A 23,266-nucleotide genomic window follows, 5' to 3' on the forward strand; every position below is an offset into this window, starting at 1 on the left:
ATAACTATGGCAATACTGCATTTGTCTCTTCATCTGGTCTCTGAGAGTAAAACATTTAGTTCACAATGTAAAAGTATATAAGAGTATACAAATATATGTGTTTAAATGTGTACACTACCGGAGTTACAAATGGATAAGGATTGTACTGGCTATCAATACCCAGTGCCTTGGTGATAGTTTAAAGTCGCACAAAGCAGGTCACCCTGGAATAAAGGCTATGAGAGTGATGTTGACGACACAATAAAGCACAAGCAACACTGGGACAGAATTACCTGTCAGTTTGTCCGTGTCTAGCTCGCTGAGAGGGAGGGAGAGGTTGGTGAAGGGGAAGAGCACAAAAACATTATGGAAGTAAACAGTATCATGATGTTAATGTTGCATGCGTATATACATATACACATATATATATATCTCTCTCTATATATATCTCTATATATATCTATATATATATATCTCTCTCTCTCTCTCTATATATATATATATATCTCTCTATATATATATATATATACATATATATATATGTGTGTGTGTGTGTGTGTGTGTGTGTGTGTGTGTGTGTGTGTGTGTGTGTGTGTGTGTGTGTGTGTGTGTGTGTGTGTGTATATATATGTATATGTATATGTATATGTATATGTATATGTATATGTATATGTATATATATATATATATATATATATATATATATATATATATATATATATATATATATCGTTTTTTATCCATTATGGTTACATTTAATTAAGAACAAATATCCCATTTATACTGTATTATGCTGATTTTACTATGACCCGCACACCGTCTACACTTGCACAATAAACTTTATTTAGGCAACGTTTCGGTCAATAGACCTTCTGATGCCTGAAGAAGGTCTATTGACCGAAGACGTTACCTAAATTAAGTTGTTATTTACTATGCTGTTCCACAAATGCATTTTCAAGCACTGATGTAATTCAACTACAACTCCATCACAGTGATACAATGACCATACATTTCTCTATCCATTGGGGGTCTTCATCCCTCCCATGTAAAAAGGCTAAATGCTTCTAACCTTCCTGATTAAGGACTAAAGGTTCATGCTGGAGATGTCTAGGGTCCCTCCCAGTGAAATATTGACACATCCTCCTTTAAAGTGGAGTTAACTCCCACAGGCAGATTAACTTACTCGCTGCGCTGTCTGTCGATGGAGTAATACAGCTCCTGCATCTGTTCGTCAGTGAGCACACCATCAGCAAAATACGACTGGAACTCTTCCATGGACAGCTTCCCATCGTCTGAAAGGTGGGGAGGGAGGGGAGAGGAAGAGAGAGAGAGGATTTGTGAAAATGACGCCTCACCCTTCTACTGAACTTTCGTGAGGCCTGCTATAACAACTCACACTATAACAAATCACACTGCAATTGTCTTAAAGATGAGTTTCTCTTTGTCACTGTTCAAGGAATGAAAAATAAATGTATATATAATTATTATTTTTTACAAAAGGACACCTTTTTGAGGACTTACTTTTACAGTCTATGGTGAGGACTGATTATCGCAAAAACATATTCAATTTATCCTCTATAATTATAATTATTGCAACATAAACACAAATCTCATGAGTAGCATTTGTTGTTGTTGTTGTTTACTTTGTTTTCTAAGTACATCTATTATTTGAGGAAAAGGTTACAATTAAAGTGGCACTATGCAACTTTTCTTTTATGAATAAAATGTAATTGTGTCCAATCTGTATGGTATTGGCTTATACAATTGGGGTGGTTGTATTTCGTCTCCCTGCTCTTCTATTGAGACATTTAGATTGTGTCAAAGGTCATGTCTCACCTAGACACAGGATCTGACACGAATTTTGACCTAAAGGTCAAGATTCAATTTATACCCTGAGCAAGCAGGCAGGCACCATTAGCTCAATGGTAAAAGATGTGAGCACTTGCGCAGGAAAACGGGTTCAAATCCAGGGTACAAGAGAAAAGTTACATAGTGCAGCTTTAATCATACAAAATTATTTATGGCAGCATGTTATTTAAAAAAGGTTGGATACATGAACTGACTATAGTAGGCTAGGCTACACTCTCACAAATGGAATCCATTTGGAGGTTGGTGAATGGTGCACTTAAAAATGCAGAACGGCAGATATGAATCTGCAGTCTATTATGGTAATATGATTCATAAGCAGCAGTGTCGCCAGTCCACTCAGGTTATGAACAGTGTGGCTATGATATCTGTGTGTTACTGGATCAGCAAGTATTCAAGGAAACTGGGAATGAGAAGTGAGACAGTCAGTTTAGGGCGGCCATAGCTGAGTAGGGCGGCTTTAGCTGAGTGGTTAGTGAGCCCGCCTAGGGACCCAGAGTCCCTGGTTGCCCCAGGTACGATTCCAGGCCAGGCCAACAAATGTGTGGATGTAATGCACTGTAATTGCTCACAGGCCCTCATTGGAAACAAGACCGCAAGGACTTTCATGAACGGACCTGTTAAAGAAAGGAATTATCCTTATCCTAGATCTAAAGCCTAATTCAGACTGCTGCAATTTTTCTCCACAACATTCTAATGCTTAATTTATGCTCCTCTGCGCCATGGTGTTGTGTGGAACACTGCAACTATCAATTATTTTCTTAGCGATTATTCTATCAATTACTTTTTGATTAATTGAGTAATCAAGAAGTGCATTATTATTATATATCAACAAATCAATAAACCACTTACTCATTATTTTATACTACGTCTCATAACGTCATGCAAAAATTGATGAAATAAGGCGATCTACAAGCTCACAACCCATCATCGCATTGTGACACGCTGCGAGTTTGTATATTTGTACATAAGCTTGTAGATGTACTATTTTCGGCATGCAACACCATGATACGTCATACAAAGTATAAATCGGGCTTAACAGGGTGTCATCTTGTCGCAAATCTTTGGTCTGAGCTAGGCTGCTTTACAAGCCCAGATCAACACTCTGTTAACCACCTCTGTCTTCACTGCTAAATAAGCTATGGCTTCAGCCTATACAGTTTTGGTCAGAAATGTTGTTATTTTCTAAAATAAATAAATATTTGTATTACCTTTTTTGTACTAAATGTATGTTACCACAAAATGTACTGAAATAAACTAAACTAAAGACTTCTGCCAGACTGCAAACTGCAAACAGATGGCTGATGGTATCATCATTACTTAGTTTGTTGGAGATCGATTTTTTCCCATGCCACCCAACAAAATCGATTGTTCTGTATGTGACATAATCACAGAAAAACCTCACCAATGAAATCAAATATTTCATAGGAAGATTGGCTTCACATTTTAGACTTCTTCATACACATCAAACTGGTCAATGTGTGATATAGCTGTAAATGACATAATGAAATAACAACATGAGGAGAGGGATAATATTATTTATTTATTTGCCTCATTTTGTTCAAAAATATATATATATTTCACCTCTTTAAATTTGTATTTTCTTACAAAGTAAGCAAGGATGTGTTCTTTCCCCCCAAAAGTAGATCCAAGATACCAGTTAGTCAGCAGTCTCTCATTGTCTGGAATCATGGTAAATCGTGTTACTGGCCAGTTTTGTTCGGTACTCAGATTTGGACCTCTTGCCATCTTACAAACATATGACTCACATGTGTACAGCAAGCCTTGCTGAACACTTGTCATGAACACTTGTTGTGATGTTTCAGACTCTGGAAAATGAAAGACAAGACTAGTGTATGCTAGTGGAAACTTTGACCTACAGGAATTGGCACAGGTGTCACTAAAATCATCCACGAGGGAGCATAAATTTGCTCAGCAAGTTTAGTGTGGTTTGCTTCAGTTAAACACCAACAGGATGGGCAAGTTAATACGAAGGATTTGCAACTCTTTCTTCAATCGTCCCTGCCATGAGATGTGTATTTCCTTATGGATACCCATTACATACTTTTCCCTACATTGTTTCTTTGTTCAAGCTTCACACCCAATTACACATTATGTAAGTCATAGCATAGCCCAAATTCCCCTTTACGCAAACATTCATTTTCAAAGCACCATGGGAATTTGTCATGTGGGGATGTGGAGTTTGCTTTGCTTTAAGTATAATTATTTATTACATTTTGTTGGTAAGGAGCAAGGTTTTGGAGAACAAGAGGGAAATATTAACAGATAGACAGTATGTTTTGGATTAACTAAGATCGAGATGCTTAGTTTTGGGGATGGAGATTTAGATCCAGATTTAGCAGAAGGCGACAAGCGTGCCGAGTTTGAAGTCATTGCATTTATAGTAGTCTCTTGCTGTCCATATGTTATTTGAAGCATTATCTTTCTTGTTTCATGTGTCAGCATGACAATATACGTTGTTGATGTGTACCTGCAGCAATCTCACCACTGGCAAAAGTCAGTGAATACTTGGTGAAGAAAGATCATTTCTGACTCCAACTGTTGAAAAACATGCATTAATACTTCCGTCGGCCATCCCACCCATGACCCAAAATTTCATTATAAAACAAAATGCCAGACGCAGTAGAAAGCTAACTATTCTTAATACTTTAATGGTCAATATATTGACCTCTCAGCTACTGAGGTTTAATTACAGGATTTGCGGATTTCACAAATTTGCTTTGTTGTGAGTCAATGCTACTGTACATCCCAGTTGGGAAATTAAATCAAAATTTATGTTGAGTCATTCCTTCAGGATAGTTGTTTGGGAGCTTAAATGTTTTAGTTCCGTTGCGTCAGACGTAATAACATTTAAAAAGATTTTAACATTTTGTAAGTCACTCAGCATGAGCCCATTTCTCCTGAGAGCATTGCAAATTCAAAACTGGACTATGGTCAAAATAACCTTGCGTCACCAGACTTTCCACCTCGGAGGAAAGCCTGGTATTCGTTCTAAAACTAGCCGTGTGATCCTGTTTAGAAAAAATAAGAAAAATAATCGTGGTTCCGGTGGTTGGTTCCGGTTGTTCGCATTGTTTTTGTTCCCCACATAATGCGAATCAATTCGTTTAGTCTCGCTAGTCGCGCTACGAGTTAGAATAAAAGATGGACGATTATTACACCAAAAAAACGAAACGATTATACCAAACTAAACAAGTTTTAAACTAGGGTAATCATTTTGGAGATGCACGGCGCCGGTGGTTCCGGTCACTGGTTCCGGCCACCTGAAGATGTAATGATGACGTTAAGTTATTTCCGCTCCGACCGGATCAGAAACCCGAAAATGGTATTGATCCCAGGCTATGGTCAAAAGCATCACGCTCACTGCATTGGTTTCAGGATAATGCTAGAGGTAAGAATAGCATGGTATGACTGCTTGTGCATTAATCATGTTCCAATTCTTGTTGCTGCGTGGCTCTATTGTTGGATGTAATTGTGAATGCTATCTTTGTTTTGGTTTTGAGAAATTAATACTTTCTCAGGCCCATGTTTGACTGGAGAAAACAAAAATTACAAAAGTTTTGATAGCATAAGCACTGATGAGAAACTAGAGGTTACGAATGTAACCCCGGTTTTAGTAGGTTCGGAGTTTACTACTCACTATGGGATATCAGCGCCCTCAGGCGATGAGACAGAGCAACACACACGCTCCCGACGCCAATACTGATTGGCTAAGGGTATGTCACGAGTCCGGAAGACCCGGGAGTATAAAGCTCCCTCGTGACGTAGGCTCTTCCTCTTTTCTCCACTCTGCAGATGCGAATGCGCAGAAATTCACACACAGATAAGCAAGGAATTTTCAACTGTAACCCAAAGCGGGAATAAGGAGTATTTCCCCACGGGAAAACCTTGCTAGAAAGTTCTCTCCCGGAACTTATTAATTATTGTATTTATCTATCCACAGTACTTCTTTTCCTGGTCCTGTGAAAACGCCGGTTAGCGCCTTTTCATTCATTCTGCCAGCGGCTAGGCTACTGGTAGCAGCTAGGCTAGGTGCTACTAGCCAAACAAAGACTAGACCGCTGCGTTCCAGACCAGGATGGAACCTCCGAGGAGCTGCAGCCGGCCGCACTGCGACCTCCTCGTCGCAGCAGACGACCCCCACAGTGTCTGCATCTACTGCTGCGGGGTCAATCATGCCGCCACCGCCAAGGAACGCCAGGGCGAGAGGGACGAGTGCCAAGGGTGCGCGTCTTTCACCAGCCAGCAGCTCGACGCCCGGCTTGCCAGGGTAGAGACCCTGGTCGGCTGGGCCAGGAGCGACCCCGGCGAGGCTTCCGCCGCCACCAGCACAGGGACCCCAGGAGTGCCGCCCGAGAGGACACTCATGGGACCCCCACCGGTGCCGATGCCGAAGCTGAAGCGTCTAGCGGCGACGACGCTGACGCCACCTGCCGCCGCTGCAAACATGTCGCCGCCGCAGCTCACCAGCAGCGCCTCTACCTCCCCCCGTCGACACTACGACTGGGCCGCCTCGTTAGCCGACAGCGAGGAGTCGCTGGCCTACGAAGAGGAGGAGGATGAGTCGGAGCTCGCGCCATACCAGGACGTCCAGGAGGTGTCCATGGCGAGCGCCGACGGGGAAGGCGAAACCGTCGAAGAGGTCATCGAACCGGTAACGGCGGTGTTTAAGCGGGCCATCGCCAGGTGCGGTTTGGTACAGCCCGTGGAGAGCCGCAGCGCCACCGCTCTCGCAGTAGGCTTCCAGGGCTTGGAGGCTCCACCAACACGGGTGGTGGAGTCCAAGAAGCTCCCTGAAGCGATGGGGTTCAAGACGGCCTTGATGAGCTCCTGGGGGGATCATCAAGACCCACAAAGGTTAGCCTTCCCCATCGACCTGATCTCCGCCAGGGACCTGGGGCTGATCGAGGTCCCTCCCATGGACCCGGTGCTGGCAGAGGGGCTGGAGGACATGCAGTCAGGCACGGTGGTGCTCGGAGGCGCCACACCGTCTTTCTATAACGACGAGATGAGAAAATCCTCCGCGGCGTTGAAAAAGACCTACGCCGCGGCTGGACAGGTCGCAAAGACCCTCAACGCCGTCACCATCCTCCAGGGCTCCTCTGCCGTACGGCTCGCAGAGCTGAAGAAGACATGGGGCGATGACGCGAAGGAGCTGCAGCGCCTCAACCAGCTCACCATCGCCTGCACCCAACACGCCATCAACTGGACCGGCCGGGTGTTGGATGACTGCGCGACCATGGAGAGGGTGAGGTGGCTCGACCTCGCCACTTTCACAAAGGACGCGCAGAAGTTAGACGCTAAGAAAAAGCTGCTAGCCCTTCCTCTCACGGCAGGTAATCTCTTCTGCGGGGCGGAGAAGTACCTAAAGGACTCCACGGAGTCGGCGAGGGCCCGAAAAGAGGCAGCAGCGGGTCTTTTGGCCCCGAAGCCTTCCCAACCTGGCAGACCTCGCCAGGAGAGGTCTGCCATAAGGGGGAGACTCTCCTCGTCTCGCCAGCCGAGTGCCAGCGGCAGCTCCCGCAACTCCTCGGCTCGTCCTTCCAGAGCAGAAGGACCCATGTCGCTGGGAGTCGGCGACGTCCGTCGCAAAGACCCCCGCACCCCCCCTCCTTCTTCCCCCCGATCCACACGACGCGGCGGGAGAGGACGTGGTCGCGGGCAACATCCCTGACAATTGCCCCCCGGTGTTACCGGTTGTTCGGCTGCCCCCCCCACATCCACACGGACGGAGTGGGGGGGGATTAGCCCCCCTGGTCACCTCGGGAAAGAGACTTGGCCCTTTCATGGCCCCGACGGACTTGAAAAAACAAAAAATGACAATATTACAGAGCCAGGCCTCTGCTGTATTAAAGTGTCAAAATTTTGTTTGCCAGGGTGTATGTGTGTCAAATGTGGTTCGAATAAATGTTCTGAAATTTACAAAACCTCTCATCATTTCACCCGCCTCAGAGCTGCGATGCGGAGGGACCCCCCTTGGGGGGGCCCCTCCGTATCAATGCCCTCCAACCATAAGCCCACAGCACTTGGACAGTCCCTTTGGAGACTGTCCAAGCGCTGCTGGGATGAATACTGTGCATGCTATGAACAAAACAAAGGTATTAAATCCATTGCTAATTCTAAACGCCAATGTACAAGGGTCACGCCAAAAATCCCATTTCTACCATCCATCCAGCAGAGGGCGCCAGAGGCCCACTGTGGAGAGGAGGGTTTGCAAGATGGCGGCGCGGGTCGAGGGTCACCCCAATGTTTACAGCCTGCCGTGCACCGTGTCACGCCAGCCTCTGGAGGGCAACAGAGTGCCTCCGTCAGTGGAGGCGGACCCGTCGCTTCCTTTAGTCAGGCCGAGGGGCCTAGACAAGATGGCGGCGGGCCTTGTAGACAACAAGGGAATAGTGTGGAACACTTCCGCACTAGGTCACGTGATCTCTACACGCAGGACGTCAGAATCGACGCGACCTCTTTTGTCTCTAGCGGGCTCCACAGCTGTAGCTCCGCTGAGCAGAGTTTTAGCGTCTCCGGTTCCCATGGTTACGTTTCTACGACCAGTGGAACTAGCGACGGCAGCATCCAGCGACAATCCGCTCGCTCAATGCTTGGATCAATGGAAACTTTGCAAGCCGAATCCTTGGGTGCTGCGCACCGTTCGCAAGGGTTACAGACTGCAGTTTACCAGGAAGCCGCCCATGACAGACAAGGTATTGTACACTCGAGCGTCGGGTCAAGCGGCCAAAACCTTAAGAGAGGAGGTAGCCTCCCTTCTGCGCAAGGGCGCGATACGGAAATTATCTCCGGATCAGAACCGTCTGGGGTTCTATTCGGAATATTTTCTGGTGAAAAAGAAGGGGGGGGGCGTAAGACCCATTTTGAATCTGAAGGGCCTCAACAGGTTCCTGTCGGTTTTTCATTTTCAAATGTTGACGACCGTGAAGTTATTACGCACGGTGCGTCAGGGCGACTGGTGGACGAGCATCGATCTGAAAGATGCTTACTTCCACATTCCGATTTATCCCCCGCACAGGAAATTCCTGCGCTTCGGCTTCGAAGGGGAAGTGTACGAGTACACGGTTCTCCCTTTTGGTATGTCGTTGAGCCCACGGGTGTTTGTGAAGTGTACCAACGCGGCCATTGCTCCACTACGGAGACAAGGAATCCGGTTGTCGACTTACATCGACGACTGGTTGATAGCCGCAGGCTCGAGGGAGGAGGTGGCGCGGCACACGGCCATGGCCATCTCCCACCTGACGTCACTGGGTTTCACAATCAACGTCAAGAAGAGCGTTTTGGTTCCATCCCAGCGGGCCACCTTCCTGGGGATCTCGCTGGACTCGAACACGCTCAGGGCACGTCTATCCAAGGAAAGGATAGACAGCGTTTTGGCTTGTGTGAGGTCTTTTCGCCTGGGGCGGAAAGTTACTTACAAACAATGCATGCAAGCTGTAGGTCTCATGGCCTCAGCCATTCACTTAATCCGCTTAGGCAGGCTCTACATGAGACCCGCTCAGAGATGGCTGAGGGCCCTTCGGATCCCACCCACCTCAGGTCGTCGGCTTGTGATGGTGTCTCCATGGTGTGTGGAGGCACTCAGACCATGGTCACAAGCAGCCTTTCTGTCCCAGGGGGTCAGTGTAGGAGCTGTGATTTCGTGGAAGGTCATCACCACGGACGCCAGTTTGACAGGGTGGGGAGCCGTCCACGAGGGCAGGTGGACCAGGGGAGTGTGGGATCCGACGTTGCGGTCGGCCCACATCAACTACCTGGAACTGCTGGCGGTTTTCCTCGCTCTGAAGCATTTCGAGGCACAGATCTTGGGTTGTCATGTCGCAGTCAGAACGGACAATACTACAACCATGTGTTTTATCAACAAGCAGGGAGGCCTGACCTCCCTGGTGTTGGATGGTCTAGCACGCGAGATCACACTTTGGGGCGATTCACGGCTCGCGTCCATACGGGCGTCTCATGTACCGGGCCTCCAGAACTGCGGAGCGGACTTACTGTCCAGAGGCAGTCTCCGGTACGGGGAGTGGTCACTCAATCCGGTGGTGGCGGAACAGATCTGGCGCAGGTTCGGTCGGCCCCAGATCGATTTGTTTGCCTCCAAAGGGAACGCGAAGTGTTCTCGCTTTTTCTCAGTGAAGGCGGGGGACCGTTCCATGGGCGTGGACGCCTTGGCACACAGTTGGCCGAGCGAACTGCTTTATGCCTTCCCGCCAATGGAGTTGATCCTCCCCACCTTGGAGAGGGTCAGGCTCCAGGGGTTGTCGGTGTTGCTGGTGGCCCCAGCGTGGGGCACGTGGAGGTCGGAGATAGCTCCGCTCCTTTACGATGCGCCTCTGGCCCTCCCTCCCTTAGCAGACCTGGTGAGGCAGGGAGGGAACGAGCTGTTCCACGAGCGCCCTCGGGACCTAGACCTATGGGTTTGGCCCGTGAGAGGGCGAATTTGACTTCGGGTGGCCTCCCCCCTGACGTGGTGGCTACCATCCAGGGCGCGAGGGCCATGTCCACAAGGGAGGCCTACGAGGTCAGATGGAATGTGTTCGCATCTTGGTGTTTGGAGCAGTCACCTGTGGTGGTGGCTGTCCAGGCACCGGTGGGCAGCGTTCTTACTTTTCTACAGGGAAGGTTAAGTCAAGGCTTATCCTTCTCGACGGTGAAAGTGTATTTGGCGGCCATTTCGGCTTGCCACCTAGGTTTCGACGATGGCAAGACGGTGGGTCAGCATAACTTCGTGCGCCGGTTTATGAACGGCGCAAGGAGAGCTAGACCGGTCAACAGGCCGCTGTTCCCAGTCTGGGATTTGACGGTGGTGCTGGATGCACTGTGCCGTCACCCGTTCGAGCCTTTTGAGTCTATGGATCTGAAGGTCATTAGTCTCAAAACGGTCCTTTTGGTGGCCCTGTCTACGGCTAAACGGGTCAGTGACTTGCATGCGCTCTCGGTGAGTCCGGAGTGCATGAATTTTCTGAACAACGACAGGAGGGTTTTGCTTAAACCAAACCTGGCGTTCGTTACAAAGACCGGGGTGGTGGCCCCGGATCCGGTTGAATTGGTGGCTTTTCATCCACCTCCCTTCGTTTCGGCGGAGGACAGGCGGTTGCATTGCCTCTGCCCGGTGAGAGCTTTGAAGCTCTATTGCCAGAGGACGGCGGCCAATCGTTCATCGACACAACTCTTTGTCTCTTTTGGCATGGGGGTTCAGAGGAAGGCGGTCACCAAGGCGACGCTTTCTAGATGGATCCGTGATGCCATTAAGCTGGCTTATGTGAGTAGTGGTGTCCCAGTCCCGGGGGGTCTGAGGGCCCACTCTACTAGAGGCATGGCCACGTCCTGGGCTCTCTACAAGGGAGCTTCGATCCAGGAGATTTGTGCGGCTGCAAATTGGTCGTCACCATCGACTTTTGCGGCCTTTTACAGTCTGGACGTGGCGGCGTCATCAGTGGCGCACGCTGTCCTGGGTGTGGCTGCTGCCTCCAGGTCAGTGGAGGATAGGGAGTAGGCTTGGGGCCTTTCTCCATATCTTTCGACTTCCTCTTTAGGTTCCTTGGGACCAGCAGGGCTGTGTCTTGGGGATTGGGCCCTGCTCCTCATTATTATGAGGCGGACTGTGTCTGCCTGTTAGAGAATAAGGCAGACTCTAGAGTCTGTCAGGGCCTACTCTTTTGTCTATCCCGCACCCCAGCCCGAGGGGCTGGGGGGGGCCCAGGGGCCGTAAGGTCGTGGACCTACGGCCTGGGGGTCTTAGGTCACGTCCAGGGGGGACGTGACCTGGGAGCTGAGGGGCGTGCGGGGTTGTCAGGGTTGTGTGGCTCATTACCTCAAGGGGGGTTTATGAATCCCATAGTGAGTAGTAAACGGAGAACCGTGGTAAAACTAGAGGTTACGAATGTAACCCCGGTTTTAGTAGGTTCGGAGTTTACTACTCACCAGACACCCCTTTCTGTGCGCATTTGGCATGCAGAGAGGAGAATGTTAAGAGGAAGAGCCTACGTCACGAGGGAGCTTTATACTCCCGGGTCTTCCGGACTCGTGACATACCCTTAGCCAATCAGTATTGGCGTCGGGAGCGTGTGTGTTGCTCTGTCTCATCGCCTGAGGGCGCTGATATCCCATAGTGAGTAGTAAACGGAGAACCGTGGTAAAACCTTTGTATAATGCTGAAGGCAACTATAATAAAAAATATAAATCCTAAAATCATATTAAAAAAAATCAAAATGACAAATAAACCTACATGAGTCTGAAGAAAGAATGTCCTAAATTCTTTGGAATATATTTTATGAAATATGCCAAACCATCTATCTATACAATTGGGAAACTGGCTGAAAGGGAGGGGAAACTGGCTGAAAGGTGGGGGGAAAAAACTGCGCATGCCTATGTGTGGAGTGAAACCCAACACCACGCAGCTGCTTTTGTAATGTCCCCACACAACACCGTAGGCATCTGGGTTGCCACGTTTGGGGTGACAAGCACACAGGTCAGTGTTGCCAGATGTGCGCCAGAAACAAGCAACCACCTTCATGAAAAAAAAAGAACAGCCGATGGGGTCCGCGATGTTTCACGGGGGTCCGCGATGTCTCGCGGGGCTCCCAGGGGGTCCGCGGACCCCCTGGGAGTAAAATTATTTAAAAACATTAAAACACTTTTTTGGGGGACATTTCTTCATGAAAAACAAAAAACTGCCGATGGGGTCCGCGATGTGTCACGGGGGTCCGCGATGTTTCGTGGGGGTCCCCAAGACTCCCAGGGGTCGCGACCCCCTGGGAGTAAGATTATTTTATAAAATATAAAAACTTTTTTGGGGGAAATTTTTATCCCACGATTTTTGAACCCCAAAATAAGCGAGCCCTCGCTTATTTTTGCGCGGACGTAATTTGTTTGGCATTGTGGTGAATGTTGTGTGTGCTGCTGATGTTTGTTGTGTGCAGCTTAATGTCAGAGTGTTTGTGTTGGAGCGCCTCAGGGGTCTCCAGGGACCCCTAAGGGGGGGGGGCCGAACCCTCTGGGTATTTTTTTTTTTTTTTAATCCCATGATTTTGTACCCCCAAACGAAATTTTCTTTGGGGGGGTTAGGGGGGGGGTACTAGAATTCTGCCCGCGTAGCGGGCAGAACTTCTAGTATCGTTACATATGTGCATTGTGCAATACTCTGGAGTCTGTACCCCGTACAGAATGTTCCATATCATTACATAACTACAACATGCTCACCTAGTTTAAGCGAAGAAAAGGAATTTCTTTATGGTTTAGCACACAGAAATATACCAAGTGCCAGATTGTTATGATTAATGTGTGATTTCTTCCCAATCAGCCAACTCTCATTACGTGTTAAAACCATATTAACGCCTATCATGGCAACATGCTCAGTGTTCCCAGAAGGACTCCATTTCCTCCAGCACACAGTGTGACTTAGACAAAGATAAACGTGAAACTACAGTAGGCTACATGATTTAATTCTGTTCTCATTTTTATTTTTGGGAGGTGTAAAAATAAATGCTTTTATGTTTCTTTCAATGATCGGGGTGAGAAATCTAGCTTGATCCAGAAATAACTTGTAGCTGCAGTGTAACGAGTTTAAAGAAAAAAGCACGATAGCACCAGAGATATGCATGCTATGCCTTAGGAATATTCACCATGAATCTTTGTAATAAATATCCTTTTGTTAGTGACAGGTGGTCTGTATCAGTATAGCGTATTTGTGAACAACCTAGGCGCATCTTAATCCCAATAATGTGCTGTCTAAATATTAAGGAAATGTCTGCGCTGCCTGTACTGGTACTGGGTCTAAAAATGACAACTGCGCCGGGCGGAAGATATGGCCCTAAAAGCCCCGCTAGCAACTGTGCTGCTGCACCCTTTGGGCCCAAAAAGTATAGGTTCAATGCAATCTACCTATTAGTTTATAAGATATCTTGTGTGCAATGTTGACATTTTGGCCTGAGGATGGCACTAGAGGAAAGGTCACGGGGTCACTCAAATGGTTAGGGTTCTTCCGACAGGGAGCATGAATTGTCCTCAGCAAGGTCCATGGTAATATATGTTATGTATGCTTGTTATTATATATCCTGTATGTTTTTTGGTACCATAATTGCGCACGGATGGATGGATTTCACCATCCTTAGAGCCCCGTCTCTAGCGGGTTTTAAAAATATGACCTCGGGGCCCTTAAAACACACTGATGATGACATAACTTCTGTAGCCCCCATGTAGCCTCGAGCCCCATGAGTCACTATCACTTTTCATTGCTTCATGACAGCCCTGATGCTCACTATGGAACAACAGAAATCACACATACTGTACGCCTTCTGACCTACAACTAAATCCCAGCAGGGCCTTCCTCATGTACTGCCGCTGCATTGTCTCCCTCTCTCAGCTTTGCTACTGTATAGAACATATATGGGGAAGTGGACTACATGTTCTCATTCTCCATTATAATACTACACAGCATATTCTATCAGGTCCAGGTTTTTGACAAGCCATGAACCAAGGTGGCTTGAATCCAATTTTGTGAGAAGCTCAACAATGTTGCATCATTAAAACTGGTCTTACATAACAGCAGTTTGCTGTACTCTAGAGGAAACCAGCCAGTGTTTTACAGATACATCGCATGCATTAATAACCGTCCTTATTGCAGTTCACATTCCATTATACCGTATTACCGTACTGCATGCATGAATAAAACATTAAGGACAAACACAAATGTCTATTTGTCAGCGTTATTTCCACACAGCAAAAATACTCTTCTACCCCAAGTTTGTAGAGCAAATTCCTGAAATTAGCACAAAGTGAAGCAAATCTAACACAAAGGGTGTTTCATTGTAAAAATACCTCCACTTTCATTAAGATTAACATTTTTTAATCAGTTTGCAAAAAGTCCCTCAGGCAGCAGGTGCTTTGTCGAAAACATGTCTGTCACCAGGCAGGTGCATCTCATTTCATCAAACCACAACAACTTCTTTAAAGAGATTTTAATGGATAGCAATTAGTAATATAATCTAATTAGTTGCATATTTTATTTACTCACCATTCTTGTCTGCTCGGCGGAATATCTGAAAACAGAAAAAAACATAAGGTCAGGTTTTTTGTATTAGGGACGGGTACGTACTACGGTCATACCTGCACACTGATGGGCAAGCTGATGAAGGCAGGTTGTTCGCGGCCGCCTGTTTTGTGCAGCCAGCGCAGCCTAAAAGACAGAGTAGCTTGCAGAGCCTTCTGTCTTCACGTTGGCAAGCCGGTCCGCCTTCGATTCATCCGTTTGGACAGTGGGGGGAAGCAGCAACGGTCTCGAGCATTTATCTACTTCAAATTGACTTTAGGTGCCCTGGCGCATAGAACGCATCAACGCAATGTGTGCACAACACGCGGAAAGCTGCGCAATGACAACAAAACGCTCTGTTCCCATTGAAAACCATTGCAAAAAGGCAGCCACCTAGGCAGAATCAAAGTTAGGTGTGACTGTTGCATTTAGATTTATTTGCAGAGATTAGTACATAAATACTAGGAAAAGGATCATAGTCACATAAGAATATCTTGGCGTGTGAAGAAATGGAGGATAGGGGTGTCAGATAAAAAAGATTGAATAGCTTTGGAGGGACAGGAGGAGTTAAGAAAAGCAGTAATTCTTGGCAGCCCCACAGACCCTCTATAACTTCTATCCACAAACATGCAGACTAATCCACTATTTGTTCCTAAATGTTGTTGTCATTTTACTGTTTTCTATACCCAAGAGGACATTTAAGTGGGGCTTTAGTTTCCGCAAGCATTTCAGTAGCAGAGAGCGAGGACATCTTCTCAGGAAATGAAACGCTGACATTTAGGTTTTGGAGGAAGTAGCCTGGAGGGAGAAAGTTAGTGATTGGAATCAATGCCAGCTTCTGTAGTATCTGTGTTTTCTTTTCTTTTTAGCACTTTTAGGTGAAGGCAGCTGAAAGATGATGGTGTTGCTTCATAGCAACGGTTTCCTGATTTTTATGTGAAAACTGAGGAAGTGTAGAGACAATTAAATTGTGAAAGAGTTGTGTTATTTCTTAATTTACTTATGGTATGTCGGACTATGTCCATGAGGGTATAATTACTGCCATCTTGATCAGTAATCGTGAGGTAACACCAACATACCGAGCAATTAGATATTTCCACTGAGCTGAGACACGGAAAGTGTTCAGCACCTTATCCACTCCCACTGCCACTTCCCACTAAAAGCACCTTGAGTGCATCCAATTTGTCCCATGGCGCTGGCTGACTGACTGACTGACTGACTGACTGACTGACTCACTGTATTATCAGTTACGCTCCGATCCATTGCTGTCGCCCTTCAAGAACAGCTGTGTGTGTACTGTATGTGTATGTGTGACAGACAAAGACACGCCCAAATACCATCCTCTTTTAAACAACATTACACATTCATTCAAGTGAATTTGACTGAAGAAAGATATCCCACGGTGACTAAATAGAAAATATACAAACCAACCAAAAAATAACAGAACTGCAGAACTGTAAGTTAAAGGTAGGGTAAGTGATATTTTTGGGTTAAAACAAAAAGTATTTTGTTAAAAGGTTAAATCACTATATTCTGATAGTAATCATTGCTATAGAGTGTTTGTTCAGTAAAGCTGGCTCCAGACCAATCCAAATCGGCCCGACTTTGGGCCGATTTGGCTTCGGGAAGCGTCGGCCAGTCGGTTAGGGGTCCGTCGGCCAGTCGGTTAGGGGTCCGTCGGGACCTTTTCGGCCGACCCAGAGCCGACCGAACATGTTCAGCTTTTTAGCCGACTGGCAGAGCAGTGGCAGTGACAACAAAGGGCTGTCGGTGTTGCCAGATTATGTGAGAGAAACAAGCGACCATGTCTATGAAAACCTACATTCACTGTTTCTCGTTGTTGCTCCCAGAGAGAGAGAGAGAGATTGATTGATTTGACCTAGTTTTGCGCAGTTTTGGTGCGCAACACAACCCTCGTTTAAGTGAATTGCTTTCACCTGCTGCTGCTGTGTGGAGCGCAGTGGTGGAAAAAGTACTCAAATGTTTTACTTAAGTAAAAGTATCAATACTGCAATGTAGAAGTACTCCGTTACAAGTAAAAGTCCCGAATTAAAAATGTACTTGAGTGAAAGTACAAAAGTATTGGTATCAAAATGTACTTAAAGTACCAAAAGTAAAAGTACTCAAATGTTTGAAAATAGCAGATCTACAAGCTCACAACGCGTCGCTTCGCGACGCGTTGTGAGCTTGTAGATCGGCTATTTTCAAATAGCCTAGGTATAAAATAGAGCTAAAGTGGTTACTGTATGTTTTATAATGTAATAATTTATATCTGCAAAGTAACTAATAACTAAAGTTTTCAAATAATTGTAGTGGAGTAAAAGTAGAATATTTTCCTCAGAGATGTATGGAGTAGAAGTAAAAGTACTGAAAATTAGAAATACTCCAGTAAAGTAAAAAATCCTCAAAAGTGTACTTAAGTACAGTACTTGAGTAAATGTACTGCGCTACAGGGCATATCTCCAAGCCAGGGTGACCTACCCAGGCTCATGAAATTCATATGCAGGCATAGTAGCCAATTAGAATGAAATCCGCAAAAACGGACTCATATACTGATACAGAACCATATATTGGCTATTATATTATGGCTGTCGGGTGGAAATCTTGTATGTTCCTTTTTTATTATTATTTAAAAACAATTTAAAATCGTGAAAATAGCCAATCTACAAGCTGTAATTATTAATAATTAAGAAATACTATATTTTAAAGAGTGAAAAATCAACTAAAGTCATTATTAGTGCAAGTTCATTCACATTTCATTTGAATGAAAATAACTTGTGGGTAAAATACATTCTGTGAATCTAATGTGATTAATGTGACCCCTACTTCAGTCAGTGAAGTCCAGGGCTGAATGTGACATATTGAGACCTATATAACTAAATATTGGTCATTTGCCAACACATTATTTTGTGAAATAAATGGGTTATATTTCACAGATAGTTATACTATTCTTATAATATATTAAAATACAATGATCCTTAACCTTCAAGTTAAATGCATTATTTCCGTGGACTTAAAAATCATTTTTGGACTTAAAAATCATTATTATTTTTTTGGATGGCCTTCCTGCCCTGGCAGGAAGACCGGGCAGGGCCTTTGTGCCCTCCAAAAAATTACAACACCAAAGGCCAAGTGGCCTTGCCCCTAAAATGACGAAATTCCAGGCTTGAATGCAATAGATGTACTCTGAGTCTGTTACAAGTAAAAGTCCAGAATTCAACATTTACTTGAGTAAAAGTACTAAAGTATTGGTATAAAAATGTACTTAAAGTACCAAAAGTAAAAGTACAAAAATGTTTGAAAATAGCAGATCTACAAGCTCAGAACGCGTGCATCGCAACACGTTGTGAGCTTGTAGATCTGCTATTTTCAAATAGCTTATAGGTATAAAATAGGGCTAAAGTGGTTAATGTATGTTTCATAATGATTTATATCTGCAAAGTAACTAGTAACTAAACATTTCAAATAATTGTTGTGGAGTACAAGTATAGACAATTGGAAATACTCCAGTAAAGTAAAAGTACCTCAAAATTGTACTTAAGTACAGTACTTGAGTAAATGTACTAGTTACTTACACCACTGCACGTCAGTGAAGAAAAAACGCTGGGAACATCCCTAAGTGGCTTTGCAGGGAAACAAGCCCAAAGTCGCTTATAATAAGCAGACCTGGCAACGCTGGCACGCTAAAAGTCAAATTAGCACATGAATGGCCAGTCGGCTGACAGACTTAAATGGTAACTTTTGCCAACCGAATACCAGTCTGTTGCAGTCTGGAGTAGTCTGCAATAGTCTGGACGAGTCTGTTTGGTGCGGAGTTGCCTTAACAGGAGTCTCCCCGTCTCTCCAGCTCTTTAAAAAACAGAAAATATTTTCCGGTAGGTGTCAATCTCTCAGCCAATCAGGAGAAAGTACCAATTTTTAAGCTTCATTTTTATAGTGTTCCAGTTCCAATTTTGCCTGCTCATTTCTTTGTGTCATCACTTCCAATTTCACTTGTTTAATCTATATCCTGATTGAGTTCTCTATCCTGATTGGATAAAATTGGAAATGAAACTGAAACGAAAAAGCATTTTCTGTTCTATAAAGAGCTGGAGAGACAACGAGACTCCTTTTACTGAACAAACACTCTATAGCAATGAGTACTATCACAATATAGAGCTATTTAACACTTATTTTGATGAAAGAAAATCACTTACACTACCTTTAATGGAAAAACGTACCGTCAGTAATGGCTGGACTCATGTTTGGGGCTTGTCTAGACTGTTTATTCCTTCTTTTACTCTGCTATTCTCTGGTGTCTAGTACTCCTTTTCCTAATCCCATTGAAACATGCTGACCTCTTTTTCGTATTTGAATCATAAGGTTTTTGTTTTTATATACCCATCGCTGTATCCCCTTTTTAGGTATCTGTCCTTGTCCTGTGTTTCTTTACTGCTGTACTAGCAATGACCACTAAATGTCCCCCTTGGGATCAATAAAGGTATATTTATCTATCTAAGTTTTCTGTGGAATTGGTAAACATTATGGATTATGCTCCAAGCCCATTCTACTGTGCACTGCACTGCAGACTTATCCGCTGATGCCTATAGTCATTTATACTCCATAGTATATGACGGTGTCGCTTTCCGACAAGAACTGATTTACAAGTATCTCTTGTCGGCAATCACATGCGACATAGCCGTGCAAGGGAACAGTGATGGCATGCTGATTTTTTTTTTAGGAATGGGAGAGGTGATGACATCAGACTGTAGGCCATCGTCATCATGCACCTGGTAACCAGTCAATTGTCAAAGAAATTTCATGGCTCTATACACTGTCATTTCTCGTAAACCAAACAAGTTGCTGGTGTAAGCATGCTGTAGACGAGGCCTAAGAGAAAATACCTCCATAAAACCTTTGGAAACAAATTGTGGGTAATAAATCCTGGCTATGAAGAAAAATGAACGCTTAGCCCCTAAAGCAGGAGATTTAATTAAACCATAGCACTGTTGTGTCACCGTGTGCATGGGTATGTGCGTGTGTGTTTGTGTGTGTTTGCATTGGGGGAATTATACTAGAGATGTCATCAAGCAGTGCCAAGGGTGGGATAATTCAATTTAAATACTATTTCCATTTTGCACATCATTACTGTGTGTGTGTGTGTGTGTGTGTGTGTGTGTGTGTGTGTGTGTGTGTGTGTGTGTGTGTGTGTGTGTGTGTGTGTGTGTGTGTGTGTGTGTGTGTGTGTGTGTGTGTGTGTGTGTGTGTGTGTGTGTGCGTACTTAAAAGCCTACATACTGTATGCTAAAATAATCGTGAGGTGATGTCAGATGTGTTACTGGAGTTTATACTGGGCGGGGGAGGTGGGGCGGCAAGAGTGAAAAGGGGAGAAGTGGAGGGAAATAAAGTCATAAAGTGAGGGCAAATGAAAGGAGAGACAAGATAGAGGAAGGGAGAGATCAAAAGAGATAGAACGAGAGAGCAAGATGTCATATGCAGTATGCTGGTTTGTGGTTACACGATGAGACTTGATACAATGAGGCCACAGTGTATAATACTAAACATAAACAAGGCTTAATTCACAGCAAAACACAAGGCAAATGGTGAGCATGCACTGCCATCCCATTGTTTCATTAATTAATTGGGAGGGGCAAGGAACCAAAATAAAGGCATGAAGAGTTCTAAAGTGCTGAGTAATTACATTGAGTGCCATTCTACTGAAGCCAAACCATGAGAGATTAGGCTTTCAAAATGGCTGGAAAGGGTCAAATATAGCAGAGTTGGATACAAGCCTATATAGCAAAGAGAATCACACACATTGTGCATACAAACTAGGCCTGGGCAACATGGACAAAATCAAATATGATAATTATGACCAAATACCTCGATTTCAACATTGTGACGATAATATCATATACAAATTATTTACACTTATGCCATATCATGATGTATTACGATATCCAAAATCCCAGACAATATCAAGTCTCATATTATAAAATTGATATAATATCGATACATTGTCCAGCGGCTTACAGTATGTGTGCAGCCACTGTATAGGGCATCGCAGTGGCGGCCATTTTGTGGTGCCACAGATAGAAAACCTATGAAGTTTTCCCATAGAGATTTATTTTAAGCCTGGAACTAAGCCATCAAGGCTCCTGGTGAATCATAAACATTTGATTCTGTGTCAGAAAATGTGAAAACCTTTTAAAAAAACACAGAATCAAATGTTTTATGGTCATGATTCACCAGGAGGCAGGAGCCTGGATGGCTTGGTTCCAGGCTTAAAATAATCTATATAAATGTTTTTGGAAATCTCTACGGTAAAATGAATGGCTTTTCTATATGTGGCACCACAAAATGGCCCCACTGCTATGCCCTATAGAGAATGAAGGACATCCATAATCCATTGTAATAGGTCCTATGAAGGGATGCCAGATTAGAGATGATACAACATATTGGCCTGCAGGCTGCATGGGCTCAATTCTGCATTTTCTGCATTTCAGCCAAATGTACACTTTCTGCAATATAATATTCCCTTTGCCAGCCAATACTCTGCCTCTGTGCAATTAGGAGAGGTGATCTAATTACCACTAGGAAGACTGAAAGAGGCAGGGCAATGATGCTGCCTGCTACAGCAACACACTGCCTTGTTTTGTTCTGGAACACCCTCAAGCAAATCAGAAGCAAGGCAAACACCCCTACTACACTGCTGTATCTACACACACTCTGGAGAGCCCAAACAGGGTCTCTGTAGCAGGTTTTTTTTATTTAAGTAGAGTACCAGAATGCCTGTGAATTATTCAAAACAACAGAGAAACAGCTGCACCATATCTAAGTACCTTTTGCTGAGAAACAATAATTACTGTGCAGTTAAACCAAACAGACATAGCTGCCTAACATTTAAATAATAATAATAACAATAGACCTATTGTTATTATTATTATTATTACAACAATAGAAATAATTACATACAAACCAAGGCTCACTCTCATCTGCACAACCAATGTTATGACCCTGATTACCATTATGAAAAACATAGAAACTGTGAAACATAATTAAAAAAAAGGCCTAGTTATTTTTGCATTATTTTGACAGTTGGAAAGGTAACAAAAAAACATTAAAAACCAGAGCAGGTTGAGATATGCATTATTGTGTTGTTATTCACGCATCAATGGTCAAGTCCTCTCACCTCTCTCATGTAACACTACACAGAATAGAGAGCTTAATTCACCTGGAAGCTACTGACATTAATCAGCTCCATATCCACCATTCATAAAACACTGAATTGACAGGAAACGCGAAACCGTTTTTGTTGAGGCTGCAACTGACAACCATGCAAGATGTGGAAACAGGCATATAGCTCTCTATGGTTTGACAGCTATAGCTATACCATGCATTAAAACGGGTACATTATTGCAGTGCTACAGTGGTAGTAGCCCCATTCTAAACCTATACGGATACAGGATAGGTGGCACTAGGGACATCTGGGCACCTCGATGTAAAATTGGCTATTTTGTTCAAAATGCTGGGGGAAAAATACAATATTTAAGGTCTTAAGTAATGTAATGTACATGATGTGAACATGCACAGTACATCATTATCAGACTTAATTGTATCCTTCAACTTCTGCCCCAAAATGACAGGTTTTGTAGCAATTTTGAGCAATTATTGTAGAAATATTAGACCTTAATTGTCGAATGTTTAAGCATGTTCTAATCACGTATACTTTATTTTGGACAAAATAGCCAATTTTACATCGAGGTGCCCAGATGTCCGTAGTGCCCACCTCTCCTATTAACAGTGTAGCCCCATTCAATCTAAACCACACGGCACACACGCGATTCAAGCGATGGATCAACTTACATCCTGAAAGATTGAGATTCCTTGATTTTGCTTGATCTGCTCGAGGACCTGCTGTTTCCTCAGGTGATCGCGCTTGGCAGACTGCAGACACATGGTGATCATCTCTGTGCACGCCAGCATGATTGTTTTTGGTGAGATTTCTGCGTTTGAGAAAGATAAAGATTGTCTTTGTACTTGTAACAACAGTCACCACCTCTGTGTCCTCTGTGTTCCTACTGCTCTCTCCTCTTGTGATGATGGAGCCCAACCCGAGTCCCGACGTATCCCGGTGTACGTTAACAACAACTCCTCCTCTCCACCGTCAGAGTAGGCTAGTCACGAGGAGTGAGGAGCTATTCATAAAATTCTGTGGGATGTTTCAATGCACCATCTGCTGGCGAGCGCTGAAAACAGACAGATCAGTCCAATCAATTATCCTAGAGTTATTAGTCCCTGTGAAAAGATGTAGGCATGCAGCCTATGATGTTTAAATAGCCTATGACATTTCACCTTGTTCTACACATAACAATCAAGGTTAAAACATTA

At 44.5% G+C, this 23,266-nt stretch overlaps 1 pseudogene across 1 annotated transcript in view; it reads right to left on the reverse strand.

Moving 5' to 3' along the window:
- LOC308097226 (N-terminal EF-hand calcium-binding protein 1-like) overlaps positions 1–22,939 on the reverse strand; it is a 35,812-nt pseudogene extending 12,873 nt beyond the window's left edge. The window contains exons 1-4 of the transcript XR_013935127.1: positions 22,742–22,939; positions 14,882–14,906; positions 1,163–1,271; positions 273–298 (exon numbers count right to left, since the gene is read on the reverse strand). The product of XR_013935127.1 is annotated as an N-terminal EF-hand calcium-binding protein 1-like (transcript). The remainder of the gene's footprint in view (positions 1–272; positions 299–1,162; positions 1,272–14,881; positions 14,907–22,741) is intronic.
- Between the last annotated feature and the right edge of the window lie 327 nt (positions 22,940–23,266).

The sequence above is a fragment of the Gymnoscopelus braueri genome, assembly GCF_963280865.1.
Source record: "Gymnoscopelus braueri genome assembly, chromosome: 12".
Classification (NCBI taxonomy): domain Eukaryota; kingdom Metazoa; phylum Chordata; class Actinopteri; order Myctophiformes; family Myctophidae; genus Gymnoscopelus; species Gymnoscopelus braueri.